Genomic DNA, 8,956 nt, shown 5'->3' on the forward strand with positions numbered 1-8,956 from the left:
GAGATGGTTTGAGCATGTTAATCAAAAGAGTGAAGAAATAACAGTAAAGCAAATTAATGATGCAAATGGAGTTAGAAATAGAAGCAGAGGAAGACTGAGGAAAGCTTGGCATGATTGATTAAATACCGATACAAGATTTTTTAAAGCAAATAAAATTTGTTTAATGGATATGTCCGAATGGAAACCGAAGGTTTTTTTACCGGACCTAGGAATATGGCGAGAGTTTTTCAAGTATCTATGGTTGATTTCAGAGAGCTTTTAGTTTTTAAATGAGTTCAAATCCTTTTCGAACTATTTTGCATACTGGGAGACGCCTAAAAACGTAATTTTCAATTATTTATGAAGCTTATAATTTGACCGGTTATTTAATTCACAACATTTTGGTCCAAATCCTAGTTCACAAATCTGGGTTTCACCTTTTGGGAGTTTTTACATTTTGACAAGTCAAATTTAGAAGTCTAGTTGTCAATCATGGGTCGAATGGTGAATGTATAAAGTTTCTTCTTCTTCTTCTGCTTGGTGTAGCCCTTGTGGCCTGTTTATAAGAGGGATTAGTCTCCTGCGATGTTGATTCCTACCTATCAATCCATTTCTTTGATAGTCTGCCCGGGGTTTTTATACCATGGAGTTTGCCGTGCATTGCGATGTGGAATGTAAAGGCTGTTTTAAGTAAAAAGCGATCACTTAAAACACCCTATGACATATTATTTTTGACATCTCATCAAAGATGAAGAAGAATATGGAAGTCTGGGCATTTACGGGGCTGGCGACCGTCATAGGCTGGTTTAAGTGATCACTTTACACACGTGTAACATTCACCATTTCTACCCATTATTGACAACCACACTACTCAATTTCTTGGAAGTTCTATATATATGAACCAATTTAGAAATCTTGTTCTTGAATCACTAGAACTTCACTAGAGATCACACTGAATCACTAGAAATCACATCTATTGGTGAGATGTAAAGAAGCTTTTTACCAAGCAGAAACTGTTTTATTAGTATGTGAGGTCCGAATCCTGGATTATAATCACACACATGAGAAACGCCAGCAAATACCATTTTCATTTTTATTATTAAGTTTATAATTTGACCAGATAATTTATTTACAACATTTTGAGTGTGTCCAAATACCCTATGACAGTTCGTAAGTACTGTTATACCGATATTTAGTTAGTGGACAAGTTTGTGATGTATTTTTTACATTTACCTTCCCTATCCTTACTATCCTACCTGCAGGCAAGCATCTAAAATAGACACCTTGCGAGTTTTTCATTTAAAAATAAAAAATAAAAACTTCCATTTTATACGTCATCTATGTTGATAAAACTGTCTTGATGTTGCCGCTAAAATGATAGAGTTGCACTTTTAATTAACCAATTGATTTTTTTGCGTTGAAACTATGATTATTGACAGGTTTATAATTGGCGTAATATTGACGAAAAAAAGCGAACAGCTGATATGACGCGTCCAGATGGCATAGCCAAACGTGTTTCATAAATCAGTTCTAAAACCTGACACGCGTTTGGTCGCCCGTACGTGACGTAATGATTACTGTAATATGACGAGAAGTCTTCGGAGGCAAGATTGAGAACATCCTATAAAAGTTTAATTTATTATTTTAGACTTAGTTCCGGTACCAGCAAGTCCAAAAAAATCGCATAAAATGTTGACTACATACATATTACATAATTTTGTCAGCCTCCGTGGTGTAATGGTTAGTTTTAAGCTACCGTACTAGAGGTCCCGGGTTCGATTCCTAGGTGGAGGATCAAACAAATATAAGTGATATTACACCTGAAGCGGACGGATGATCACCTTTCCTTCATGTGTTAACTATTAAGATAATACTGCGTTTATATGATGCAGTACCCTATGCGCCAAGGGTACGGATAAGGGTTTGAAGAAGATGAAGAATATACTTAGTTCTGGTACCAGTTAGTAAAAAAAACGCATCAAATGTTGACTATACAATATTTTATTTTCTCTACCAGACATTGGATTATTCACCTCACTTGTCCTGGCAGACAGCGTGCTTCTTAACAGATGCTGTAATTAGTCATTTTCAATGTATTCGATTACATTATTGTATTGTAGATTCTCGATATTTTTATTACTCCACGAGCATTGTGAAATTATATTTACATATTACAAATGTACACTTCCTATTTTCTTTCTTTTACATTTTATTAGATTGAGCCACGGCAACACGTGGTCAGATACAGCTAGTTTAAAAATGAAAATTGAATTACGTGGCTACAAATTATATTAAAACCAGTTCAATTATGTAACTGGTTTTATTTTTTTTATAAACCTAGCCCCCGCTTAGAAATTCAACACACCTGGCATAAATAGCTCACTTTTTCATCCAAGTCTATATTCTACCCCCTCAGAGTGAAGTTACATCCATATCCATATATTCTTCTTCTTCTTCTCTGTCTAAGTCCTCATTACTGAGGGTTGTGACCCTTGTGGAAGCAATGATTCTTCTCCAGTTATCCCTTGACTGCGCTGCACGTAGCGCTCCTACCACCGAGGCTCAGCTGTTGCCTTAACTTGATCGCTCTATCGTGTAGGGATCTTCCTCTCTCTCTCTCTTCCCCTCCAGGCTACCGATCACAACCAGTCGTTCCAGGCTGTCCTTATTGCCACACGCAACGTGTCAAAAGAACTGAAGAATCCATGGTGTACAGACACTGGCCAGACTCCTAAAGAATGGACGCGTTGGTGCGTCTAGCTGTCCATGGAATTCAGAGTTCAACACCACATTTTGAGCGTCAATTTTTCTCCTTTCTGCTGCTTTTATCGTCCATGTTTCATAGGGAAATATGGATAAGACTAAACTCCTGACAAGCTTTATCGTGATGTTTTTACTTACACCCCGGTCTTTCCAGATCTTGTCTAGCTTAGACATGGCACTTTTAACAATGGCGATACAACGCCGACGTCTAATCTCCATATATCCTTAATATTCCACGTACCGAAAATGACTTGATAATATACAAACTTTTATTTATTGTTTCGGCATTAACTTTGTGGTAAGACATGTTACAATGATTAAAGAAAACACTTGTTTTTTACCACTAGAGTTTTATTATAGACTACATGTTTCATAAGTTAAACTTCCATCATCAAATTATTAAATAATATATTGTTTCAAAATTCTTCACCGTTGCTTTCCATTTTTTCTTAGTTGTCAAATTCCGCCCCTTGACTAACCCTTTCCCTTTACTTTCCCCTTTCCTTATTTATAGAACAATTTTATATTTTAGTTATTATACAGACCTGAATGATGGAAGTTTAACTTCTGAAACATGTAGTCTATAATAAAACTCAAGTGGTAAAAAACAAGTGTTTTCTTTAATCATTGTAATATACAAACTTTGTATTATCCCTTTGATTTATTGAAAATTTGAAACAAAATTGTATCCCAATTTTACTGTGAATTTACATTTAAAAGCTTCAGTACCCCCCTGTCACTCCCTATCATTATAAATACAAGTTTTTAAATCCACCACCAAAATTTCTAAAAGTTCCCCGGTGTAGGCAGTGAAAGAGATAAGTATTTAATTAGTTCAGTTAGTCAGCTAGATCCGATTTCAATAAATTTCGCAATATGTTAAAAAAAATTACTTTGCAAGAGAGGGTCTATCAGGAAGCCTAGATGCTTCTGTATCAAATCTGGGAATGCGGTGGGATAACTTTCAATATCCCTTTGATTATATATATAACCAGATACATTTTTTCTATTTTGATTGATAATTGAAGTACCTATATTATCGTCTTCACTACTTGGGCCATTATCAGTTCACTAGTGGGGTGATTAGAGTCGAGAGCGGTGGGTGTATTTGGATTAATAGCTTGAAATCAGGTTTCAGACCTATGTAATAAGGTGTATTTTACTTGCAAACCTATAATTCAGCTCGCGGCATTGTTAATACAATTTTTTATCGCTGTCATCGCAAGATTAATACGTATTTCCGCATGTGCTAGACTCTAGCAGCTAGAGGATATCGCTGAATATTTATTAGACTAATTTAATATTCGTAATTTATAGACTTCACATGGTATTTCAGTGCTTGAGAAAGATGAATTCAATACTAAAAAAACTGTGTGCGGTTAAATGTGAAAATAGATTTTCACGTCTATAGTCAATTATAAGCTTATTTTGTATTTTAAAAGCATTGTTGACATTGTGGTATGGTAATATAACACTCTCCTTATCATTCATCGTTCATTTTTGTTACACAAAGTGAACAATGAATGATAAGGAGAGTGTTTAATTATAAGTATTTTATTAAGCTTATTCGACATCTCTGTCACCCGTGAATTATTTCTTATTTTTAATTTTTATTTCACTTAGTAAATACCAGTATTTAAACCACAAAATAGTGGCATTCACCAAGTAAATTTTAAATTAAAATGGATAAATATTAAGGACTTCATAATCAATTAATGAAACGATTACTATATTTTTCATTATATTATTTCAATTACACATATATTAAAAAATATACATATATTTATAAATATATATATATATATATATATATATATATATATATATATATATATATATATATATATATATATATATATATATACATATATATATATTATATATATATATAATATATATATATATATATATATATATATATATATATATATATATATATATATATATATATATATATATATATATATATATATATATATATATATATATGTATATATATATATATATATATATATATATATATATATATATATATATATATATATATATATATATATATAAATATATATAAATATATACATATATATATATATATATATATATATATATATATATATATATATATATATATATATATATATATATATATATATATATATATATATATATATATATATATATATATATATATATATATATATATATATATTCATATATATATTCATTTTACATGGTAATTACCGCTATTTCTCAAATCAATTATGACACGTGTTTCGATGGATTCATCATCATCATCTTTGCATCAATACATCAACAATTCTACCCATGATTGACAACCACACTACTCAAATATGTTGATCAAACTCGTAACACAGTATGCGGGAGTTCACAATAACCATCTATGGTGGGATGAGGAAAGCTTTTTTTTACTAAGCAGACACTCTTTTCATTTGTAAAAATAATGTAAGAAAATAACTCATAATTGGAGATAATCCAGATTTGTGAACAAGTTTGTGAAAAAAAAATGTGAACAAGTATTTGGACACAAAAATGTTGTTAATAAATTACCTGGTCTAAATAAGCTAAGATAATAAAAAAAAATAAAGGGATCTTTTCTGCTGTTTCTCATGTATGTGATTATAATCCAGATTCAGGCCTCACATACAAATATAAGAGTTTCTGCTCTACACAAAAATTCTTCATCTCACCAATAGACGTCTCTAGTGAAAATTCTAATGATCCTTGTACAATGTTTCAATGTTTCGGAATTGGATCATATTATATGTATATATATATATATATATATATATATATATATATATATATATATATATATATATATATATATATATATATATATATATATATATATATATATATATATATATATATATATATATATATATATATATATAGAAAAAAATTAGTAATGTGGTTGTCAATCATGGGTAGAATTGGTGAATGTTACACGTGTGTCATCACTTAAACCAGGCATGACAGTCGTAAGCCCCGTAAATGCTCAGACTTCCATATTCTTCTTCATCTTTGATGAGATATAATAATATAAAAATAACCCCTGTAATTGGAGATAAACCAGATTTTGTGAGCAAGTATTTGGACACACTCAAAATGTTGTAAATGAATTTTCGTTCACAAATATGGGTCTTCTCCAATATTTTTTTATACATACTCGTAAATTGACACCTCAACATACTCGAAGATGAATTAAATGATAATTTTCTTGAACTTTATGAAAATAATTAACTTTGTTTTCACCACTTTTTTTATTAATACAGTTTAACCTACCGGTTTCGACAATACTTTGTCATCATCAGGGTTCATTTTAAATAAAAAACATTAAAAACATTAAAATACTCTTTTTTTAATAAAATTAAACACTTGAATAATCCACTTAATTGAGTTTTATTTTTATTCACGACTAGTTTCGAAAACGACAATTGTTTTCATCTTCTGGTACAAATTAATTTTTGTTTTAATTTGTACCAGAATATGAAAACAATTGTCGTTTTCGAAACTAGTCGTAAATAAAAATAAAACTCAATTAAGTGGATTATTCAAGTGTTTAATTTTATTAAAATAATCATGTCATTCCACAAAGTTAATGCCGAATCAATAAATAATTAAAATACTCTCACCAAAAACTTCCACACACTCTATAAAAATCCTAAATGTTATATTTATATTTATATTTTTATATTTTTACAATTTTCTATATAATTATCTATGTTGACATGTCAAAAAAGTCGTTAGATCCCAGTAAGACAAAGTATCACCGCTGACTCTCGACACATCTCTCTGACAGATGTGTCGAGTGTCAAGCAGGCAAGTAAAGCAAGTTCAACACTTGTGAGCATGTAATGGCGGTGTATCGAGCCGGCAGCGGGTCAACGCTCGCCAACAGATAATAATGTGATCGATTTCAAGCAACAGCTGATTATTAACGAGTTAGGCTCTGTTGGTAAACAGTCCCCAACGCCAATTTACGACAAACTGGTTGCCAGTTTCGACAAAATGCAGAATGCATTCATTACACAATTATGTGGATGTCGCTGCGTGCACGCTCCTCAAGGCGAATGTCGACCAAATAATCAATCACAGTGATTTAAATATAAAAAATATTGTTTCTTGAATGTTTTTCGCAGGTACTTTGTGGCACATTTTATAAACTTTATAAAATTAAACAACTTTATTTTAACCACGTTTTTTTATTATTATTACACTTTTTAGCCTACCGGTTTCGACAAGAACCTTGTCATAATCAGGGTTTATTAAATTCTAAAACATTAAAATACTCAATAGGTTTTTGTGTGTGTGTTCCACTTTATGTATGCGCGCGCGGCTTCATACTGTTTTTGGGTGATTCCATTAGTCGTTATTTGGGGTTGCTACGCAATGCATATTAAAAATAACATTTAGGGTTTTTTACGGAGTTTGTGGAAGTTTTTGGTAAGGGAATGTACATAATTGAGTATTTTAATGTTTTAGAATTTAATACACCCTGATGATGACAAGGTTCTTGTCGAAACCGGTAGGTTAAAAAGTGTACTAATAATAAAAAAAAACTGGTTAAAACAATATTGTTTAATTTTATAAAGTTTATAAAAATATTGTATGACACTTGCATGACCATTTTTTAATTTATTAATGTAAACACGACTAGTTCATTTTAAGACGAGAATTATAGATATTTTCATGAAAAAGTACTAGTCTAAATAACGAAGTAAACCTATGGTTTTCGAAAAAAGTCGTTTTTAGAATAAAATAACATCAATGTAACTTTTTTCCATATGAATTTAACTCAATAACCTTTCAATAATTCTTTTTTTTTCAAAACCATATAATTATTTCGAAGAAAAACTAATTTTTTTCAATACAAAACCAATGTTTTAAAACAAAACAACTACGTCAAATGTTACCTGGGTTTAAAGAATATTAGTAGTTATTTAACAAATACTAGGCCTTAGTGTCAAATCAATAAATATCCTATGTTATGATCCTATTTAATTTTTCAACTTATTACTCCTCCTCCATTTCCATTCCCACAAAACAGTAATATCTATCCTTCACCCCCAATGGTGCACTGAAATCAGTTATAGCAAATAAAAGCTTTTCAGCGAAAGCTAAACTGGCGGTGCAACTGAGTCCTGGATCCAACCCTTATGTATGGAAGTGAAGCATGGAGTTGGCAAAAGAAGGATGAAAGTAGACTCAGTGCAGTAGGAATGCGATCCCTCGGATGAATGTGCCACAAAACGATGTAAACGGCGAGGTGATAGTAGTATTAATAACAGTTTTGCTGAAATTATATTTCAATTAGAAATGCCTTCATTTTGAGATATTAAACGATATATGGCAAAAGTAAAGAAATAATAAAATAAAATAAATACTACTACAATATCCCGTTGTTTGATGGGGCGGAGAAGATACAGTAACGCTTTGAACCCTATCAAAATAGTTCAGAGAACAAGAAATCAATTCAACAACGTCATATATCAAAAAACGACAATTTTCAGTTGTGTATGTTTTCAGAATGCCCAGAAAATATACTATATCTCAGCAAAAGCGGCATATTTTTAACTTAATATTTACCCGCTACAGGGCAGAAAGTGTTGTTTTTGCCTCTTGAAGAAAAGGTATTGTATAATTATTTTTTTAAATATCCTAAATATTATTCAAATGGAGAAAAAAACCTTCAGGTTTTACCTAAAAAGATCTGTTGCGCTGTAAAAAGTTCAATAAGTAGCTTGATATTTATTTTTAATACATTTTATTATGTTTTTTAACTTTAAAAACGATCTCCTGAAAAATCAAGTTTTTTTTTTAATTTTTAAATGACGTTATTGAAAGGAGTGAGTGATATTTCATATACCATTCCCTGTCAGGGTTATGCCACCCTGGTCATTCTGCAGCCCACAGCCCGCAGTATTCACACAACGTACAACCAGGAAATCATAGTAATTTGGGCGCGAGTGCGATTCGAGGGTCCGATGGCGATATTTAATTTCGATATTTAATTTGAATATATCCGGTTAATGTAATATAGTAACTCGTTGCCGGTTTGTTCGGGTCTAATGACCCCTCACTCTTAAACTGGGTCTCGACATCCTCACCGGGTGTGTCGGAAGTCACTCTAGCCACCTACTCATGCACTAGCCAAATTTGCATGAATTCATTTCAGTTTGGCCGGCCCAAT

This window comes from Brachycentrus maculatus, unplaced genomic scaffold (genome assembly GCF_059751285.1).
Source record: "Brachycentrus maculatus isolate JH-2025_06_01 unplaced genomic scaffold, ASM5975128v1 h1tg000374l, whole genome shotgun sequence".
Lineage (NCBI taxonomy): Eukaryota > Metazoa > Arthropoda > Insecta > Trichoptera > Brachycentridae > Brachycentrus > Brachycentrus maculatus.